This window comes from Prionailurus viverrinus, chromosome B2 (genome assembly GCF_022837055.1).
Source record: "Prionailurus viverrinus isolate Anna chromosome B2, UM_Priviv_1.0, whole genome shotgun sequence".
NCBI classification, from domain to species: domain Eukaryota; kingdom Metazoa; phylum Chordata; class Mammalia; order Carnivora; family Felidae; genus Prionailurus; species Prionailurus viverrinus.
In genome coordinates, this window is record NC_062565.1 from 138,430,172 (window position 1) to 138,451,300 (window position 21,129).

The 21,129-nt window shown below is 40.5% G+C and overlaps 1 protein-coding gene across 2 annotated transcripts in view; it reads right to left on the reverse strand.

Moving 5' to 3' along the window:
* The window catches only part of RGS17 (regulator of G protein signaling 17), a 93,185-nt gene extending 72,458 nt beyond the window's left edge, over nt 1-20,727 (reverse strand). For both annotated transcript variants that reach the window (XM_047857948.1, XM_047857946.1), the window contains exon 1: nt 20,591-20,727. The gene's annotated coding sequence lies outside the window, so the exon portion shown is untranslated. The remainder of the gene's footprint in view (nt 1-20,590) is intronic.
* Nucleotides 20,728-21,129: the final 402 nt, after the last annotated feature.

The window sequence follows — 21,129 nt, forward strand, 5'->3', positions numbered from 1 at the left end:
TCAAGTAGATGCCACATTTCACTGAACCTAAGATATCACTGATTATAAAATGCATACTGGGTTCTGAAAATGTTAAAATATGAAAAACAAAAAACCCACCAGTATATAAATCTGTTGAAACATTGTATATTACTTCATTTGGTATTTCAATCAATTCTGAGATAAAATATCCTCCTTATTCACAGAAAAGGAAGTGAAGTTTCTTGGAATCATAGCTAATAAGCAGTAGAGACAGACGTCAAATCTACATCTGTTTGACTATTCATTATGCTGGGTTGCCTCTTAAGTTCCTTGCATAGATAATAAATAAAAATAACAACATGCTTATGGAACTTCATAGCTGTTGAAGTGTTTGTCATACTTCTGGTAATTCACTAGGTGTCATTAGCCCTGTTTTACAAATGAGAAAAACCAGACCCAGAAAGATGGAATGACTCACTCAAGGTCACATAATTAGTAAGTGGCAGAGCCAGGAGTGAAACCTAAGATAAATGCCTCTTAACCCAGAACGTGTTTGACTAAGATCAGACATTAACCAACTACTGGACCTGAAATTAGTTCATGGACATAAAGATTATTCAAAGAGAAATGTACAAGAAGAGCTGTCACACATGTTAGATGGATGCATTGATTTATTCAACAAATATTTATTGAATGGCTACTTTGAGCTAGGCTGTTTTAGTACTGGGAATACCGAAATGAATAAAAAGCATAAAAATCACATAAGACTTCTAAGTGCTATTGAGAAAAACAAGGTGGAGGGTAACAAGGGAGGGGGAGCCTGCAATTTTAAATAGTGGTCAAGGAAGGTGTCCTTGAAAAGGTGACATCTGACAAGGATAAGGGAGATAAAGAAGTGAGCCATATGGATATCTGTGGGAAGATGATTCCAGGAAAGAGGAACAAAGGGCTTGAGTTAAGAGTGTCCTGAAGAGGCTGTATGGCTGGGGCATAGTAGCAAGGGGGGAGTGCAGGTGATGAGTTCAGAGGGGTGATGAGGGACAGAAGGTGGAGAGGGGACCGTGGACACATCACATAGGTCCTGCAGGGCATTTTAGGGACTTGGGATTTTACTCAGAGCAAAATGATAACCTGAGTCAGAGTAGCCTCACGGAATCTGGAGTCTGGTCAATTTCAATGACTCTGTCTGAGGCATCCCAAGTATGTCCTGGGCTACCTGGCAAACAGATGTCACTCTGGCTCCATCTTATATTATAGAGCATTGCCTATCCTACAGAGTGTTGACAGATAAGATTTCAGCTTTATGGATAGCTAATAAATAGATATTTATTAGAGACCTATTATCTGTGCTGGGCATTTAAAGAAAAGCTCTCCTCACCTCCTCCTTTCTAACCCCTACAAAAAATTAGTCCCGCTTTCAGTAAGCTTAGCGCTACGCTGTGAGATGATTCAAATCTATACCAAGTGTTCACTTATGGAGGAGCAAGCATGGAATTATGCCAGGGATAGCCAGAGACAGTTTTACTGAAAGCAGTGTGTAAGGTGAGGTTTTCTAAATGAAGGCAGGTAAAACATTTTGTACAGAGGTAACAGCCTGAGCAAAAACAAGGAGGCTTATAATAGCATGGCTTATTTTTTAAGGATTCATTCATTCATTCATCCATCCACCTATTCATTCATCCAGTGTGACTGGGGAATAAGGTACCTGAGAACTAACAGCAATTGGGGAAAGACAGGCCAGAAGGAATCATGGAGAGGGCCACGCGTAGTATTTGGATTTTATCCGTAGGTGATGGGGAGACACGGCATGCTTTCTGTGCGTGAAGTAGCAACGGAAGGCCTATGTTGGTCATCCTGGCACCATTGTGCAGGACCGTGGAATGATGTGAGAATGCAGACAGGAGGCTACTGCAATAGTCCAGGCAAGATGATGATGGTGAATGGGGAGAATAGAAATAGAGAAATGGGACACAGGTAGGAAGCCCTCGAGGTAAATTAAGCCTAGCTTGAGGCCAGATTAGTCATGAGCAGGGTATAAGAGGGGGTCAACTCCTGGTGTACCAGCATGAATGACTGTGTAGATGCCACACTCTGATAAGAATATGGGAAGGAAGGGTGCTTGGTGGCTCTGTCAGTTAAGCATCTGACTCTTGATTTTGGCTTAGGTCATGATCTCACGGTCATGAGATAGAGCCCTGCATCGGGTCCTGCACTGGGCATGGAGCCTGCTTAAGATTCTCTCTCTCCCTCTCCCTCTGGCCCTCCCACACCTGCTTGCATACTCTCTCTCAAAAAAAAAAAATAATAACAATAATATGGGAAGGAAAAAGGTTTGCTCATGGAGAAGAATACAAGTGTCATTGTTATGATGCAGGCAGTTTCAGTGGAGAGACAAGTCACACGAGGTGGCCAGACAAGGATTCATGAAGGTCTCAGGACTTTAGCTTAGACCTTAACAGATGGTCAGGATTTAGTAAAGTGGAGGGAAACATGTACAGACCTTAAAAGATGGTCAGGGTTTAGTAAAATGGAGGGAAACACGTACAGCATTCCAGACAGAAAAAAGTCGGAGCAAAGGTACAGAAGTGGCAACATAGGGGCGCCTGGGTGGCGCAGTCGGTTAAGCGTCCGACTTCAGCCAGGTCACGATCTCGCGGTCCGTGAGTTCGAGCCCCGCGTCGGGCTCTGGGCTGATGGCTCAGAGCCTGGAGCCTGTTTCCGATTCTGTGTCTCCCTCTCTCTCTGCCCCTCCCCCGTTCATGCTCTGTCTCTCTCTGTCCCAAAAATAAATAAACGTTGAAAAAAAAAAAAAAAAAAAAGAAGTGGCAACATAGGCCTTTTTCTGCAGGTTAAGTATACTGGTCTTTGCGAGTAGAAGAGTGGTAAGAGAAAGGGGAGGAAAAGGTGGGTCTTCAAATGATGTGAAGTCTGCATCCGAAATTCTCCTTTCAGGGGAGAGAATTTACTATTGTGGGAGACATCCGGGTCCACAGTGGATGAGCAATCCTAGATGATTAACGGTAGCCACCAGAAACACCGTGATGATACCAATGGCAATCCTACATGAACGTGACAATTCTTTGTCGTGCTAGGATTCATGAGCTCACTGAGCCCCTATGTAGCTCTAGTTAGAACTTGGCTCTCCTGAATCCCAACTAAAGATTAAATGGACATTGTAGCAATTTATGGTTCGGAGTCACGGCTGCCATGTTTTCCTCCCAACACCTGATATTATAATTATATTTGAAGTGTCAATAGCAAGTTTAACACTTTATTTAAATTGATTTCATTTCACCATGAAGCCTTTAATTGTTCTTTGAAGTGAAACTAAATAAATTCTATAATGAATTTTTCGTCCTATTTGCATAAGCCAAATTACAAGTACAAAATAAGCTTCCTAAAGTCTATATTTTCTATCATCAGGCACTAGGATAATCAAATTTTCATCCCATCCAGACAACACATAACTTTATAAAAATATTTTTAAAGTCTCAGCTGTAAAAATATCACTTGCTTTGTTTAGCCTTAAATTATCACAAGTGGAATATTCATAATGTCTCCACAAGTCCATCATTGAAATACAAATAAAATAGCAATCAGAGCATTAGCTTCACTTACTTATTCTTCCAGGAACACATTCAGACTTCTTTCCTTCATTTCCCCCTGACAACAATCAAATCCCTAACAGCTCTTGATAATTCATCATTTCTTGCTTCAGTGCCATCCTTGAAAACAAAGCCATCCTATGATTCTGTATATGTCATTATGAACCGAGACAAATCACAGGCACTCAGGTTGCTCCAGACCATTTCTTCTAGGAAATACTGCTTCTCCTATAACATAACTGGAAACTTTGAGTACATGTCAGTCATAGGATAACACCTATCCAGAGGAAAAAAAAAAAAAAAAGGACCACATCCTTCCTTAAAATTTTAAGCTGCCTCCGCCTTTTCTCTTTTACAGCTTTATTCATTTTCATTCATTTCACTCCCATCCTGGCTCTACACATTATACAGCTTCCATACATAATTTTTCCAAGAGCTTGACACAATAAAACTGCATTCCTATCTTATTGCCTAAATATGATTTCAGGAACGTATTCCTTTTGGCTTTCCACCTCTGTTAAACGTGATCTGAATTTTCTGACGTACCTCAGAACTCTTCTACTTCAGTTAATTAAGCTCTAAAGTCTCTGAAATGTACCTCAGAGCATAGAGCATTGGGAAGCAAGTTTGGCAGACAAATGCAAGGACCAGCTAAGGGATGAAGACAAAACTGGCAGCTCATTCCTGAGAAAATCCTGGAGGGAAGTCAGATTGACAGTCTAAGAAAAATGAGCTCACTTCTCCCCCTTGTGCCAGAACTTTGGATGCTATCAGTTCTATCATATACTACCTTGGATGAGAGAAGCCAAGAGAACGCAATCTCCTTCCTCTGACCTCTCGTTCCAGTATTTTCTGACCTGCGATGACAACATTTGTAGTGGTACAATATACTGGTTTGAAATAAACTGATATCAAGTCACGTTAATTTTCAAAAGAATTAAGGTCTAGAAAATTCATATTATATTCCAAATTTTGGTACACCCCCATTTAGCCTCAAGCATTTGCACAGAATAGAGGAGTTAAGAACATATATGTAGAGAATATATACATATATAAGGAATATATACATGTAAAGAAAATACATATATATTTCTTGATAGCCCTGCTTTATAAAGGATCCCAAGTGCTTTACAAATGATTCCCTCTGAGTCTATTAAAAAAAATCAAATATCAAACATATATGGCTCATGGAGGTAGGCAGTTTTTTGTATGCTTTGTTCTCTAACAAATCTGAATCTCCCAGAACAGTACCTGGAACATAGTATGTGCTCAGTAAGTATTTGTTAAAAGAGAAACTTTACTGGGTGGAGCCATGCACAAAATTTGTTTCTCAATCATTCACGATATATTTTTACTTACAACCTTTTCCCCAAATCACTTATTCTTCATCCTCAGATTATTCCTATAAAAGCCAAAATGCAGGGGTGCCTGGGTGGCTCCATTGGTTGAGTATCTGGCTCTTGATCAGCTCAGGTGATGATCTCAGGGTCCTGAGACCAAGCCCTGTGTAAGATTCTCCCTCTCTCCCTTTGCCCCTCCCCCATGCACCCACACACTCTCTCTTTAAAATTAAAACAAATTATATAAAAAAAAGCCAAATGCAGTGCAGTGTTACAAACAACAATATATTTCAGGTTATGAATATAGCTGCTGCTTTGTAGTTTGAAAGGTTTGCAGTTAAACAATGATTTCTTCCTTTCATTTTTATTATCTGAGCTTCAATTTCCTGTTTATTCCCTACTTTTGAATGACAGTTCACTGTTCTGCCTTCAAATAAAAGAATGCACATATATGAAAACCCACCTTATTTCATTTTGCATTCAAAAGACTAGCTTTCCCAACGAGGTTTTGAGGTGATTATTTTTTTTTAACACTAATTTCATTTTTTAAACTTGCATTCTTACTCAGTTGAAACTATGAGAATTTACTTTTGCTCATTACGCAAAGGCAATACTTACTAGACTGGACATCCCCATGTGGAATGATTTAACAAAAAATAATCAGGAAAGTCTCTGTTTACTTGCTTGTTTTAACAACCAAACATTTCATTAATTGACTAAGTAATACACAATATTACGATTAAAACTCCTCATTCAGCATAGAAGGAAAACTAGATGGAGAATTTTTTATTCTAGGCTGCAAACATTTTTTTTTTTTTTTGTCATTTTGGATGCCTCCAGTAAAGCCATTAGAGAAAACCCAATTTGTAAGCGTTGTCCCACAACGTCTTTCTTCTGGCTATGAGTTAAAATATTAGCGATGAGGAGACGGGAAAAAGAACCCATTAATTCTGTAGACTCAGGTGGTTTCAAGGTGACTTTTGAGCTTATGATGCTCCACGGTTCTAAAATCCCTTGCCTGCCCATAACCTTGGGGAAATTCCACTATACCTTCGAACTACTAACTTTACCTTGGATTCTGGAGGCAAAGCTCAAAATAGGGCTAAATAATCAAAATTTCTTCCAACCGCCATAGTTGATCTTAAATGAATAAAGAATATTGTATATTTGTTTTTATTTTGATATAGAAATATTTTAAATTTCTCAAGAACGAATGAAATTAGTGCTCCAGAAAAGTCTATGGCCTTTTCCCTCAAACTTCTCCATTGATGGGGCACCTGGGTGGCTCAATCGATTAAGCATCCAACTTCGGCTCAGGTCATGATCTTGCAGTCCGTGAGTTTGAGCCTCGCGTCGGGCTCTGTGCTGACAGCTCAGAGCCTGGAGCCTGTTTCAGATTCTGTGTCTCCCTCTCTCTCTGACCCTCCCCCGTTCATGCTCTGTCTCTCTCTGTCTCAAAAATAAATAAATGTTTAAAAAAAAAAACTTCTCCATTGATAATTTTGCTTCTCACTGCCAATAAATGTAGTCCTCTCCATAGCCAAAATAAATGTTGGCTCAGCTTCCCACCTGAGGCTGCTCCCCTCCCCCACTTAGTCCTCTCCACAGTTCTCTCAAACAACTAGTTCTTACTGGAAGCATTCTCTGCTCCCCTCCTATGCTGGTTCCAGTCTCCCAAGAGTTGCTTCCAATTTCCTCCCCAATACTAAGGGTCTTCTCTCACTGGGCACCTCTACTTTTCTATTTGTGTGTCAGTGACTTGATTTACGTTTTAGACAATTTTGATGCATTCTTTTTGCCACACACACTATGCATTCCTTACACACGTGCACACACACACATTTAACACGACAGCTGTCAGGAGGGATCATGGAAGGAATTGTACCTAATAGCTAATTACTCTTTGAAAGACTCCTGCTACACTATTTATGCTAACATAGCATAAGACACTTTTGGAAGACACTCTTCATAATGTAAATGGGTAACAGTAAATAATCTTATCCAAAGAGAGAGAAAAGGGAATTAGCCACAACTCTGTGTTCTTCCCTCTTAGGCTCCACCTCTTAGAAACCTGATCAATGAATTTCCCCATCCACAAAACATTCATCCCTTCAACATGCTGAGCACCTGTTCTGTTACTGGCATTGTTCAGGGTACTAGTTTAGATTCTGCCATATGGGACGAAGGAGACTGATAATTTATGAGAGCAGTAACATCAGGCAGAGTCCAGAAAAGGTCTCTTTGGAGAGGTGACCTGTGAACTGAAACCTAAATGATGGGAAGGATCAGGGGAGAGTTTTTCAGGCAGAGGGAATGGCAAATGCAAAGGACGTGAGATTGTAAGGCGCTTAGTGCCCTCTTTGCCATCACGTCCCCGGAACTACTCTGCTTCCCCTCATCTAGGATGTCCTCCTCTCGAATGCTGTCCTAAATGCTGTTTTCAGACCCAGGAGTATTTAGATGCCCAACTAGTCTTTCACAGACTTAATGCTATCTATGTGACCTTCAAGGGTTTAAAAGAGAAACAGCAATTCAAAGCAAGCCTGCATCATCTTTGAGCAGAAACACTGATGACCTCACAGTGAAGTGTGTCACTTTTCCTTATCTGAGAATATACTCTTCATACAATATACTCTTCATTGTGGAATATATACCCTTCGTAGGATTTAATGCCAGGAAATAAAACTTCTTCCGAATAATGGTTTCCTTTCATTAAGCAATGAGTTATAGGTAATCTGTCCTTCAACCCTTTTGTTTTGGCTGCTGGAATCTCAGAGGTAAAACCTAGTGTCCCTGTTACAATAACAGCCCTGTCCGTGTTTTGTGGCATGTTCACCCCCTCCCCTATTTATTTCTCTTTGTGGCCTCTTATCTTTATTTTCTTTCATTTTCATTCCCCTTTGTGAAAGTGCTTTTATTTAAGCTGCCTCAGACCTTTTGGAAATAGATGATGTATAAGTTATTAATCACCAGTGCCTTCTGGACACTCACAAGCAACTTCCTCATTGCAAAATCTCACATGTTGCCTTGGTCCTAGTCTTACCGTCTCTGCCACAAGACATAACCCAGTTGCTCGTCCCTTATGAACCTGTCTCCCTTTTCCAATCTCTTTTGGGAAGATTACTATAAATATGAAGAAAGTTGGTTAAAAGCAACTCTACTTCCTTGGTTTCCTGGCAGACTACAGTGTCTTCATTTTCCTTTTAACACATTTTTTTTTTATTCTGACCATCTTATGTATGAATGTGTTTGTGTGCATGTGTGCATGTGTATGTATGTTCATGTGTGTGTACATGTGTATGTGTGTGTACATGTGTGTGCACTTCAGTTTCCTCCTTTTCCCTCCTGCCCACTCAATGCAGATATACTTCAGGATTCTCTTCCAGGCTTTCACTCCTGTCTACACTTTTTTTCTTGGCAATCACCTACCACTGCTGCTTCTGAGTAAAAGATTTTCAAATTGTACTTCTAGCCTCAGCCTCTCTCCTGAGTTCACATTCCAAACTCCCTGGAACCACTTGAACATCGGAGTCAGAATGAGGCCCTGTAGTTCTTTTACCCTCCCAACCCTTAAATCTCCTCCATAACATCTAGGCCAAGGGCGCCACCTTTGGCAAGATTTGCCATCTTTGCAAATGCTTCCACCAAGCATTTGATAGCAACCTTATCGCCTTTCAAAGCAGCCCATCTAACTAAGCCGGTTTTGACCATTAAAAAGTTGTTTCCAAGGGACGCCTGGGTGGCTTGGTCAGTTGAGCGTCCGACTCTTGGTTTCAGCTCAGGTCATGATCTGACAGTTCCTGAGTTCAAGCCCTGCTCTGGGCTCCACACTGACAGTGCAGAGCCTGCTTGGATTCTCTCTCCCTCTCTCTCTGCCCCTCTCCTGCTCTCTCTCTGTCTCTCTCAAAATAAATAAACGTAAAAAAAAATTTTTTATTGTTTCCAGTAGGATGGAAAAATCTATTTCTATGACATGTGCCTGCTGGTTCTAATACTATTATTTATTTTAAATTTACTCATTTTGAGGGAGAGAGAGAGTACGCACAAGTGGGGGAGGAACAGAAAGAGACAGGGAGAGAGCAAATCCCAAGCAGGCTCTGCACTGAGAGCCCAATGAGAGGCTCAAACTCATGAACTGTGAGATCATGACCTGAGCTGAAACCAAGAGTCAGAAGCTCAGCAGACCGAGCCGTCCAGGTGCCCCTCTGATGCCATTCTTAAGTGTAACATTAAGAGCTAAGATGGACTGAATACCAAACATGTGCCAGGGCCACTGCACATATTATCTCTTTACAACTCTGCCATGTGGCTTTATTATTCACATTATATCACTGGGGCAATTTTTAATTAATCTAATTATTCACATGAGTCTCCTCCAAATGGTGACATACACATATTCTCTAGGGGAGCTACTCTATTTCAGGTTCAGAAAGTAAAAGTGCCTCCAATCACTTTCTTTAAGTTTATTCATTTATTTTGAGGGAGGGAGAGGGAGAGGGAGGGAGGGAGAGAGAGAGAGAGAGAGAGAGAGAGAGAGAGGAGAGAGAATTCCAAGCAGGCTCCACAATGCAGAGCCCGACATAGGGCTTGAACTCATGAGCCGTGAGGTTGTGGCCTGAGCCAAAGTTGGATGCTTAACTGACTAAGCCACCCAGGCTTTTTAAGTGTATTTATTTTTATACACTTTTTAAGTGTATTTATTTATTATAAATAATTTATTTATTTATTTATTTTGAGAGAGAGAGGGAGAGAAAGAGAAAGAATGAGCAGGGAGGGGCAGAGAGAGAGAATCCCAAGCAACGTCCATACTCTGTGCTGAGCCCAATGTAGGGTTTCATCTCATGACCCTGAGATCAAGACCTGAGCTGAAACCAAGAGTCAGATGCTTAACCAACTAAGCTACCCAGGTGCCCCTCCTCCAATCACTTCTCACATGAACAACGGATTTTGTTAATTTTACCATCTGTATTGCAAACCTTTAACTATGGTGTCCAGAGGAAAGAAATTCAAAATAACATTCCAGTTGTGGTTTGAATATGCAGAACAGAACTGTTACCAGCTTCATTCTAGATACTATGAGCCTGTGCTGACCTAGCCTAAGAGGAGACCTGCCTACAGAATCAACCAGGCTTTTAACCAACAGCCTACTCAACAGCTCCTAGAATTCTGATGGGTACAACAAACTATTTCTTAATTGTACCTGTACTACCCAGACACATAGGCTCAAATCCTTCACGTTGGCCTTGAGGTTCCTTTTACATCTTCTAAATATCATTGGTGACCAAGTCGTGAAGGCTCGGAGTTGAACATGTTCTCACAATGTCATCTTCCTACTGCCTCAGGCTGGGCCTTTCTCTGTTTCCCAGTCTAGGGTCAGCTTTTCTCACCTGGATAGCTGCTTCCCTCCAGCTCCCCGCTGTGTAGACCTGATGAAGACAGCTCTTACCCTGCACTCCTCCCCACACTGATGTCAATGCCCACCAGTGTCTGTCTCCTTTCTGGCCTTATCATCCTATGATTTCCTGCATGTACTATATACTTCTGGGAAACTGTGCCACAAAGTATTTTTCAAGTTCTGCACCTTTATTTACATTGTCTTTGAGCCTGGAAGGCCTTTGTTTGCTTGTTAGAATTCTATCTTTCAGTAACTTGAGAAAATGTCACAACCTCTATGAAACTTGTGCCAGATCCTGGGTCTGTCCATCAAAAGTTAGTCTAAAGTTCCTGAGTTCTCATGCACTTTGTGTCTCTCCTAGAATAGAAGAGGAATAGCAATAGGCATACATATTTCTTTTTTCAACTGCTCTTTAAGCTCCTTACATCTTAGCGATGGCTTATCTCATTTTACTATTCCCAGATACAGAATAGGGCTCTAATTTAGTTGCAGTAATTACAAATGAGGAGGCAGGAAACAACAACAAAAACTGAAACTAATGACTAGCTGAACCTGAAGAAAACTTGGCAATTTAATGCAAACACTTGGAAAATCAGACCCACACCCGTCATATTTACAGATGCCCCAAAAGAGCAGTCTCCATTATTCCCGCCTGCCTCTGATTACATTTTTCAAATTGTGGGCTCTACCCTCAAGCACAAGAACTCTTTCCTCTTCCCTGAGATTTAATCAGGCTAGAATTCCCAGGGCTGGTGGTCAGAGGCCAGCACACTAAGTGTCAAAGTTGATTTTGTTTGTAACCAGCAGCATCACTGATCACCTTTGGTGATCCTACTAAACCATAAAAAAATCTACATTCCCTTAAAAATAATTGCAATGATAATGAGCAGAGAATCTTCTCCAAGCACACTTGCCACTCCCTTCAAAATCTTAATAAATAGTTTGGTCATGAAGTCATTGCATTGCCCTACTGCTCAATAAAACAAAGCTGAACATGTGTATTTATTCATTGCTGGTATTTTCAATCAAAATGCAAAGGTCTCTTTATATCATAAAAATAAAACTGATTTTATATAAGATGGACTTAGGAGTAGTTATATTTAAAAAGAAAAATATGGAGTTTTTTTTTTTTTTTTTTTTTTTTTTTTTTATAAATGTGAGTGAATTTTGGTATTACCTAGAAGAATTTTTAACTATTCAACATAACCTCTTATCAGGTCAAGAAAAGTGCTTCACATTTTTTCCTTCCTGGAATTAACATTTATTTAATGAAATTCTACATCATAAAACACCACTTGCATTACTCAGATGTTCAGTCAATGAAATTACTGAATTAATGAAAAAAAATTACCTTCTTAAGATCAGGTCACATGAATTCACAAAATTGGAAGTGGTTATATAATATAGCGGAATTACATAATAATGTATTGAATGGTATTATACTTTAAGATATAATGAGTTTTTAGCTAATAGTCTTGTTTGTTGAGCCCAGTCTTCCTTTTACCTGACTTTCCTTCTTATCTCATTGGTTCTTCCCTTGGTATTCTACAGTGTGCATATTTTCTTCCTAAATGCCTGGCTATGATTACAAAGGCATCAGGTCCATTGTTTTCTCATATCAACCCACAGACAAAAAGAGGAAACACACACATACAGTCAGACACTGACACAGAAAGTTACCTCTTCAAAATATTAAACTGTGAAGACAATACCAGTGTGTAAGGATTCTCTACCTCTTGGTTATTGGCATTAAAAAATGATATATAAGTATACCTTCAACTAAATCCAGCATTTATACAACTATAGTTGAGTCATTAGGCATTGGATTTACTAAAGATAATTTAGTCTAAAATATTTCTTCAACAGCAAAAACTCAGATTACTGGACATGAGCAGGTTAAAACATGGGCTCTAGTGGCTTGAATCAAAATTGCCAAAATTATTTACTCATAAACTAACAGAGATATGAAAATCAGGCCAGTTTATTCCTGACTACCAGGAGAGAATAAAACAGCAGGATGGCTTTGTTTTATTTTATTTTCCTAACAGATTTAATATTTGAGTGCTTGCTAGGTCTTAAGTTTCAGGCAAAAATTATGTAACTATCCTAAAATTATATAAAATAACGTACACACCTATTTTCTATAAAATGTTAGGTGTACAAAAAGAATTGCTACTCCTTTCTCTTCAATTTATCTATTTAGAAATACTACTTATATTACCAATCATACCAATTATAATAAAAAGAGAGAAAAAGGGAAGTCAAACGTCACGTTTCACCCACACAGTAGGTAGGGAAAAAAATAATACTGCAATTCACACTGGAATATCTAATACTCTAATTTACATCAGAGTATTTAATACTCCAATTCAAAATATAGCATTTAGTTGGGGTAAGTTTGTGAGTTATATAGGTCACTATATTGCTTTATACCATGTCTCTGTCTTAATACTCTCATAAAGAGCACTGGATTTTCCTTTTTAGGTAAGTCTTGATCATCTAAACTCATAGGGCACAGGAAAATTGTGCATGGTATGGTAGTGCTGAGTAGAAATAAATTGAGAGAAATAAGTTCAAATCTCAAATTATCACATATAGTTACTTATTAGCAGCCCAGATGAAGGTTTAGTGACAAGCAAGTTAAATTCAGTGGCTGAAATGAGGGTTTAGCTTACCTTCAAGTTAATTCATCGTAATGTTAATGTCTTTCACTACTGTGCATAGGCAAGTTAAGTGTCTTTTCATATTTTTCTAGGGAGGATTTGAAGTCTCTACCCCGATCTTATAAATGATATCAAATCTTCCTAGATCAGGATATATCTAGTTGCTAGATGAAGAGATTACCCTAATAATTTCAGTAAGTAGGTGTTGAAGATGGTTTTCTTTCTCCAAAATCAAATGTAACTTTTTATTTTAATCTGTAAAGAGTGTTCTGGATTTCATTTCAATTAACTATGTTATAAAAATATTATCAAAGAAGGAATGTCAATAGTATCAGGAGAAATTTTATGATATTTTTATTGCACAGGAAATATGGATCTATGGTATCACTCTCTGATTCCCTTTTCTCACCCCTCCCCCAACATTTTAATATACCTTAATTTATATTTTGATGATCATCCAGGGTAATTTTTAAGTGAGGAGGGGAAAAGGCACAGTATAGATGTGTATAGACATTTTTTTATGTTAATGAGGGAGAAATGGGAGTCGGGGTGGATTCACAAAGAGTATTAAGCTTCCAGTCTTTTGTTGTTTGGATTGTGGAGGTGGTGGTTACATCATCCACCAGCCAGAACCACTTCCTGCTTTCCCTTCCCCTTATCTGAGTCTCTGCTTTCATTAGGGGTAGAGAAATCTTCACTTTGAGGTCAATTAGCCTAAAACTGCTAAATCCTAAGGAGATCCTTACTCATTACTTCCACCTTGTATTTAGTTGTGCCTTGTAAACACAATGGTCAGTGCTCACGAGATAGAAGCAAAACAGTAAGCTGAAGAATTTTACATATAAAGTCCTTATAGAAAGGGGCCACGTTTAATTAATTTCTGCATCCAAAAATCTTATCACAGAGTGTGGCATGTAGTAGGTACTCAACAGTGTTTATGAATGAATATGAATGTTCATTTAACCGGTTGGTTAAACAAGCTGGTCAGGAAAGGATAACACAGCAAACACAGAGAATAACTTCAACGTTAATAAGGACCCCAGTAGTTAAGACAAATACTGGCAAGAAATTAAAATCCCTTCAAGTACTCATCATCTACATGATGCTTCTTGGATTAGTTTAAATTATCTAACTCTAGTACAATGTCTAACACTTGCATAGTCATTGCCAACATTGGAAACGTTTTTATAGACATTATTTCACTTAATACTTCCACATTTTTGAGGTATATACTATCAGGTCTTCAATTTTATAGATGATGATACCAAGGCTCAACAAGGTTAAGGCTAAATCTCTGGTTATTTGAATCCCAAATCCGGGCTCATTCCAAAAAGAATTACCTTCTCTGCTTTAAACAAGTCTCTTTCTTTCAAGGGCAAGTTTCCACATGCTTTTTTACATCTTCTAAATTAAATCACACAGATTACCACTTTTCAGATAGCAGACTTTCAAATATTTGTTGATTTTGACTAACTGAAGCCTGAAAAAGTGGAAGACATGAGAGAAATGGGGTGGAGACATGGGTTGGTTTTCTTAGAACCAAAACTGACTCCTAAAATCTCCAGATCAGATAGCCTTCCATAATTTACCAAAACCAAGCCCCAGCCTCTCACTGAGACTAGAAACAGAGACAGTGTTGTCAACTTTGACAGAAGGGTTTTCACTGGATTTAACTCATGATACCATTTGGAAGACCTGAGAAAATTGAAGAAATGAAATAAACACTTACCTGCTCATTTCATTTATGTCATAATTTCCCCTGGGTGGTGTCTGTTTTATTGTAATGTCATGGCTCTTGAATTCTAACCTTTGTATTTCAATAGACAATCAGCGGTACTATGAAAAGCCTGTGACCTAATACAAGGAAGTAAATATTTGCTTTGTGAACTACTCATTGTCTGTAATAAAATTATATTTATTGACACAGATATTAAAAAAAATCTCAAACACAAAGTTGAAGAAATTCAGAGAGATTTTAGATGTTTATTACTCATGCTAGAATTTCAAGTATGAAACATTTATATAATTTCATGAAAAAACTTGCACATCTAGTAAAGAGTAGAGCAAGAATTCAAATCTAGTTTTATTTGAAACAAGATTTCCTGTTCCACCACAACTTACTGCTTTTCCTATTGGGGCCTCCCATTCTATAAATTCCAAGTTTGTTGATTCTTTTTTACTGAGGTTTTACTATATTTGATGAAGGGGCACCAGCAGTAACATAAAAGTTTACCCTTTTTAGGTAGTTTCATATCTAAGGGACTTCACAGATTTTTCAAGCTAACTACTCAGGTTTTTGAAACCAAATTTGTCAAAAGTCATAGGATTTAAAAAGTCAAAACCAGGAGCTCAGTAGAGCACTGAATCTTGTGAAACACTATATAGAACTCATTAAGAGACTAGATTAGATTCTCACCTTTTAAATATTTAAATTTTACCTCCAGCTGAAAATTTGAGATAAGATTCCAATCTGATATGGTTGTATAATTCAACTTAATTGATTTCATTTTGATGAGAAACTTCAATTAATGCCCTGTATGACCTCCAGCTACGCTTATATTTCCCTTTAATTTCCTTTATCTCGGGAAAACTCAAAAGTTCTACAGCATTGGCAACTGACAAAAACAATCCATGAAAATCCAGGAACTTATCATGTAGTAAGGTGTGTGTACGTGTATGTGTGTGTGTCTGTGTGTGTGCGCGCATGCACAGTGCCCAAGCAGAAAAACAGCAGATCCTTACTATTAAGTGATTCTGGGCTTCTGAAAGGGACTGTACACTTTGGAAAGCCCAGGTTCAGTGGCAGGTGACCGTATGTTATGGACACCACAGCAGCCCGAATCCTGTGGCTGATCCATCTCCAGATTTTGGTGATGTCTCCTCCACTCAAGCTGAGTTGGAGTCTGGTTCAGCCTCAACCATCTCAGTAGTCTTTGCCAAATGTCCTCTGGGTTACTAAGCACTTCCTTTTTTGTGTGTTTCTGCCACATTTAAAAATTAACATTAGCACTCAAATGAATAAGAAAAATGTACCAGAATACCAAGAGAAAAAACGGGCAAAAGACTTGAACAAGCTATCCTTAAAGACCAAAAGAAAAAAATAATTTCTTTTTGACATGTTAAAAAAGTTATTAGCATTATTAGTAACAAAAGAAATAAAAGTTTGAAAAATATTTTCATTTATCAAGTTAGCAAAGATTTTTTAAAAGACGATAGTATGTTGGTAATAGTATGTTGTTGCTCTAAGCATCAAGCCTAGACAAAAAAAAAATGCTACACAGATATACAGACAAAATCCAGGCATAAGGATGTACTTCAGTTACAACAATAAAATATGGGAAATAACATAAAAATCTAAAAGTAAAACAATGACTAAATAAATTAAAACATCCATAAGTTGAATTATTTTGCAGTCACTAAATTGTATTAAAAATACCAGTGTTTTTTTAAAAAAAAATACCATTTTTAATTTCCTGGGAAACACCAAAGTAATATTTTTTTTAAAGTAAGTATGAAGTTCTACAATGTGATTCTACTTCTTTAAAAAATAGTACACATTATGCATAGTGGTAAACTACTGCGTATTTTCAACAGCAATTCTTTAGGCATTGGGATAATTATAAGTTCTTACTACATGCCAGGCATATGTTTAGCACCTTATATACAATGCAATAAATTTATGCTTGCAAAAATTTTAGGAGATGGGTTTTATCCCTGTTGTATATCTGAGGAAACCGAGACCCCGATCAGGTAAGCAACTTTACCACAATGACAAAGCTCTTCCGTGGAGAAACCAGAACATAAACTAAGGTCAGCTTGACCCAAAGTTCCTGCTCACCACGTCCATGTCTCTGCCCACAGGTAATTTTAATTTTCTGTTTCATATATTTTTATGCGTTCTAGGGGATCTAAAATAAGCATATAATGCCTTTATAATCTGAAAATAAATCCATAGTTTAACTGCTGTATTAAAAAGATGCAGATTCACAAATGACGATTCTAAAAATTGCTTCCTCCCAAGATGTGGGACCATGAACAGGATCTTTAGGAACTCAAACTAATGGGGTAATGAGCATGAGCACTCCTTTTAATAAGTGTAATCCCAAAGACTTTTGTGAGCCATCTCAATTCTGCAAAATTTATTCATTTAAGAAATACTTGATTAACACCTACCTTTTGCCAGGTATTGTGCTAGATGTTGGCACAATAGTAGGAGGACCAGGCTGAAGGACTTTCTTTGGATATTGGGAAAGTCTTTGGGGGATAAGTAGAGATGGGAAGAGATAGAGAAGGTGGCAAGACTGTCAATTTAACACTGGAAGTCCTGGCTACATACATCTAAGGTTTTTTTTTTTTTTTTTAATCTTTCCCTAAAAACATATAGGATTCCTGAGGATCCAGGACACCCCCCGTAAATGTCATAAAATGTGAAGGCTCTACAATGCATTCATACTTTTACTCTAATTATACTAGTCAGATAAACTGTTTTATATGTATGTGTATGTGTGTATATATATATATATATATATAGTTTTTAATGTTTATTTTTGAAAAAGAGAGAGACAGTGTGAGTGGGGGAGGGGCAGAGAGAGAGAGAGACACACACACACACACACACACACACACACACACACACACGCAGAATCCGAAGCAGGCTCCAGGCTCCAAGCTGTCAGCACAGAGCCCAACGCGGGGCTCGAACTCACAAACCTCGAGATTGTGACCTGAGCCGAAGTCGGACGCTCAACCGACTGAGCCACCCAGGAGCCCCTGAACTAAAATGTTTTTAATATCACATAGCACTATTCTCATCCACAGGCTATACACTAGTCCTCACATTTGCCCTTCTGGGTGGTACAGTATTTTCATTGTTAAGGAAGCAGAGTTGGACCATCAGAAGAAGGATTCTTAGCAGAAATGCAGTTGGATGGATTTCCATCCTCTTGGCTCCATTCTTCTTTGTCCATGTCCACCTTCCATTTTTCAGGAAAAGCGAATGTCTTTCAGCAAATGGATTTCTAATGTGAAGGCCACTGTCTCTACAGTTGTAGATTAACAGGCAAATGTTTTCTGACTTTTTAATTTATGAGTCAATCAGAATTTTTACCGATATAGACTTAGGTTATTTACTTTTATGTGGCTGTTATAATAAGATCAAACGAGTAAGAATACATATATTACAATTAAATACATATATCTCCTTGTCTACAAAGTCCCAAGCCCTAGTGGTAGGAAATGTTAAGGAATGTCATTAAGCAAAAGTATAGGAAGTCCATAGGAATGACAATAATTTAGATTTTCAACACTGAGTTCAAATAAATTTAGACCCTATACGAAGATCCCTAAAAGCAAAGAGATACCTATTTGCGAAGGAAAACCTGGGATGCCTTAGAATTGAACACAGACAGCAAATTAAATCTCCTTGTTAATTCTCTTCCATGGGGATTAAACACCAAGGAATCATTGAGAAACCAGAGTAAAAAAGGTCTAAGTTGGTACAATAGATTCCTTATGTTGTTTGTATATTAGGTGGTTTTCTTAATCTTTCAGGCTACAAATTTAGGAGGAAGGATAAGGGTCCATAGTTCTGAGATCAGCTGTCACTGCCATGGAGATTCATCCTATTTAATACATGATACCATCCAATCTTTTCATAATAATAAACACTTGTTTTATCATCTCCACAAATCGTAAACTACCCTTCCATGGTTTCTCTAACTACAGTTTTTCAAGATTACAAAAATACAGAGTAAATCTACTCTCCAGTGAGTGTACTAATTACTGTTTTAGTTCATGCTAACAGAAGAAATGGCTTAATAACAGTAACTTAACTGAAGGAGGTCGAACTGCTCATTCATTTAAACTGAGTACAAATCATCTTTGTGTTAGATATCAGTGCTATAATGTATATTTCATGGATACCTGCTATTATTACTTAGAGACTTTAGCAACACAATTTAAAGTGTTTCAGTTTCCAAAATTATTTAATACCCATAATGCGACCAGGAGGAAAACATTATTTTCCACTACAACAGTAAAAACTGTTTCTCTTTTCTCCAATTAAATGATTTCGGAAGGATGCATTACCCGGAAAATCTGTATGTATGAACGCCGGAAATGCAGATGATATCTAGTCTCAGAAATGTTTATTCTAAACGGGAACTAAACTATTAGATTTCTCTATATTATTTATGATAGGCTTCCCATGATGGAAATAATCTCCCTGTAAAATAATCCAAAAGGAAATTGGAAAAAACCAACAACAACAACTATGGGAAGGTTGCAAAGTTCCCTAGACAAACCTTTCCAGAGACTCTTTTAGAAGGAGGCATTTTTCGAAGGGTCGGGGAGGTTTAGGAAAACTCTGCCAAGGAGCCAGGGTCAGTCTCCCCGGAGCGACTAAGATTGTCCCAGGTGAGCAGCGTCCGGGACTCCGGATGGAGGCAGAGGACGCAGGGCGGGTCCCCGCACAGCGGGCATCTTTTCGGCCAGGCGACCCCCGCTCAGTCTCCAGGACCCCAGCGACTCCCGAGGCTGGCGCGGGCTGCCCGGGACGCACTGCCAAGAGCCTCCCGCTCCCAGGGAGCATCCCCCCTTCCTCGGCTTCCGAGGCCAGCTCTGTCCCTCCGCCATCCTCCAGTCCTCCGACATTTTTCACGGAGACCCGGAGGCAGGGAGAAGAGGAAACGGCCGAGTGTCTGCATCCAGTCTCTGCCGCAGCACCAGAAGAGGAGAGGAGGACGGAGGCTGGCGAGAAGATAGCTATTAAACTGTGATTCCATCCCCAAAAAAAAGAATCACCATCACCCCCAGCAGGGGAGTCTCGGATACACCCACCCGGACACAGGCGAAGGGGTTGGTGGGCGTTCCTCCTCCTGGTCCCCTCGGTGCCTGTGAAATCTACCCTAAACCGTGCACACAAGAACTCCCTTTCCTACGACTAACGGGAGGGGAGGAACAAAAGAGACCCCCACGCCCTATACACACACACACACACACACACACACACACACACACCACTCAGATATCTGACCGACGCTCAAGGTATGCATTTTTGCAATCCCTTAGGCTTACACCTTCCCCACCTGGTTAGTGCATTTACCCAAAGAAAGAAAGGAAAAAAAAAAAAAACCCACCCCGAGGTGATCGGTCGAACGGGTACTGTTAATTTCACATTCGGTTTTCTAACAAACGACCACAAAAATCCCGCAGGATCTCGCGCCCCCGCGGGGTCTCTGCCGCCCCCGGCCCTCTCTGCCGGCTCCCCGAAGGCGCCCAGCCCTCCGCTGCGGACCCGACCGAGGCTTCCCCGGGCGGGCCGGACGCTCGCCCAGCCCCTCCGCAGCAGCTGGAGGGCGGCGAGCGGACCGCGCGGTGGCAGCAACGCGGGATTCAACTTCCCAAACCTGCGGCGCGGCCCCCGCTCCCTCCCGCGGCGCCGCGGCCGGCGCCGAGACCCCCGCGCCCGCAGCCACCCCCGCCGGGGCTCCGGCGGTTGCACTCGCCGCCCCCTCTTACCTTCACCTCCCCCAGCCACCACCTTTTAAAACATTCATCCCTCGGTGCAAAGCAGACATTTTGATGTCATTTACTTAGCACCGCTCGGTTTCAGAAGCAACATCTTACCCCGTCGCCTGGAGGTGTGGGCAGCGCACCGATGGGTCCGGGGGCGCAAGGCTGGGCTGCTCGGTCCTCTAGCGGAGCGGGTTTGCTGCCATCCGCCCAACTTCAGCACCCAGCGGGCGAGGAGAGAGGGAGAGAGGCGAGGATGGAGGGGAGAGGGGAAGGGGAGGAGGGAGGGTGGGCGGGGAGGGAGCGGGCGCCGCTCGGCAGCGCGCATGCGCCCCGCGGGCGGGCGCAGCCCCTCGCCCGGCTCGGCCCGAGGTGCCGCTTCTTCCCCCGGCGCGCGGCCGCGTGAGTCACGGCCCCGCCCCTCCCGGCGGCCCGGCCCCCGCGCGCTCGCCTCGGCGCCGCGCCCACGGTGCGGGGGTCTGCGCGGAGCTTCGCCGGAGCCTCGGGGGCCTGGGAGCCTTCCTTGATTGGAGAGGCTCAGCCTCCTGGGCTCCCTCAACTTCACGTTCGCCCGCAGCCCGCGTTATTTTCTCGTGCGCTTTAGGAGACTGCTGGAAACCAGAAGCGTGTCTTTTAGGAGGGGGAAAAAAGCG